The following is a 1942-nucleotide window of genomic DNA, read 5'->3' on the forward strand; positions in this document are numbered from 1 at the left end:
TAGTAGAAAATAAAGCATTTAATATATAAATCATTACACCTTAAATGATTGAAGTTTGAGCAAACTAAAGTAATTTTAGTAGCCCAATGATTGCGGTTTGAGCAAACTAAAGTAATTCTTCCCTCCTTACCTGAAACAAGTTGTGGGGCATACAAAAATCAACCCCTTAGATTCTCTGGCATCAGGTTAGTTTCTTGCACACTCACCAAGCACATGATCCATCATCAGGGGCACAAATTACTATCCAATTTGTTCCAAGTCCAGTGGCAACACTTGTATTTGTCTGCAGAAAATAAAGATTGTATTAATAAAAATGAAAAAGAGTCGATTAAATATTATATTCAGTAGTATAAGAACGAACCTTCAATAAGTTAAGCACAATCCTAATGACATCTTGATCTTTCAATAAATCCATATTTCTGTGTGCATATCCTATAATTTCCACCCATTGCTGCATAAATCAAACTTATCATAAGACAATATATTAAGAAATCCAAATTAAGAATTATCCTTCAAAGTATGCTGCTATATCCTTCATATACCTTCCGGTGTAAAGAAATAAAAGCAGATTATCAAAAAATGCAGCTTTATAAAATCCTTTAACGCGTTGTGCTATAAACCATAATCTACGAGCTAGTGACCTCTGCCCACATAAAAAACAATATCAAGAAGGAGATAGAGAGAGAGAGAGAGAGAGAGAGAGAGAGGAAAAAAACTTGATGTTAATTCTTTAATTTCATCATCAAAAAAATTAAGTTTTTTTAATTAAAATATGTTGATATTGAATGTTAGATACCTGTTCAGAATCACCCCACTGGCGGAAAGCAGAAAAGGATTGCAAACGAGTTCAAATATACTGGCCACCAACTGTAGCAACACAGTACCATATTTTCTGATAAACTGTGAGCCCAGGTCCCTCTAACCCTGTTCTAACTAGAAGAGTGATGATGGAAACCATAAGATAAAGCTTCATTTCATGTTTCATGTTGTGTAATTGATTTAAAAAGCTTACGTTTTGCTCTTGTTTCCATGGTGAGTTCATCTTCGTATCGTAGATTCATGAGAGCATATCCTAGAGTAGGTTTATGAACCCAAATTGAGAACCTCCAGATAATAAACTCAAGGAAAGCATCAAGTTCTGCTTCGTATTGAAATAATAATCCTGGCTAATCACAAAAAGGAAAGAAGAGGAACACAATTAATCTCCATTGAACATGACCGATTAGTGTAAAAAAGCATCTAATTGTGCTTAATTAGATGAAGTTGACCAGTAGAAAGAAAGAAATCCTTGAGGAACTCATGCTTATAGCACCTGAAATAATAGACACATTCATCAAAAAAAATCTTCATATTCTCATATGAAATTAAATAGAAAAACTTATATAGCCTTTACCTTGCATAACGTATGAATAGATTCATCAAAATTACCATAGATTAGTTTCTTCATAGGATTGATACATTTGGGCAATTCCATCAAGGTCAAATGTCCAAGAATAGGCAGACGAAGACGAATCAGAAGGGTTTGTCTTTCGAAGATTGGTAACCACCCACTACAATGAGAAAGAAAAATAGTAAATGAAAATGAAAATAGATTTATTATTTGTCTTATAAAAAAAAGATTTACCTGAGCCACTTCATTCAAAAACCCCTCACGCATAAGACCACTGATGACCTCCATTTTTGATGTGACCTTCCTTGAAAAAAGATAATAGAAAAATTAAGTTTGTAAAAGTTGAACAAGAATCTTGTATATGAGATACATCAAGATTGCATATGAAAGTGAATATGTGAGATCATGGGACAATATACAGTTAGATATTTATAAAATAACCAAAAAAAAGTCGTTACTCTTTATGCAACACAAAACACACCTGGTTAGCCAATGCTCTTAGAAAAATGATCAATTCAGCAGGATGATCATCTCCGTCTCTACCTACACGTA

The 1942-nt window shown here is 33.2% G+C and overlaps 1 long non-coding RNA gene across 1 annotated transcript; it reads right to left on the reverse strand.

Annotated features, from left to right (window-relative positions):
- Window positions 1–570: 570 nt before the first annotated feature.
- On the reverse strand, window positions 571–1091 carry LOC145028772 (uncharacterized). The gene is made up of 3 exons (XR_013676177.1): window positions 1013–1091; window positions 797–933; window positions 571–643 (listed from the first exon to the last, which is right to left on the reverse strand). It is a non-coding gene; the product is annotated as an uncharacterized LOC145028772 (long non-coding RNA).
- Between the last annotated feature and the right edge of the window lie 851 nt (window positions 1092–1942).

The sequence above is a fragment of the Lactuca saligna genome, chromosome 2 (assembly GCF_052625555.1).
Source record: "Lactuca saligna cultivar CGN05327 chromosome 2, ASM5262555v1, whole genome shotgun sequence".
Lineage (NCBI taxonomy): Eukaryota > Viridiplantae > Streptophyta > Magnoliopsida > Asterales > Asteraceae > Lactuca > Lactuca saligna.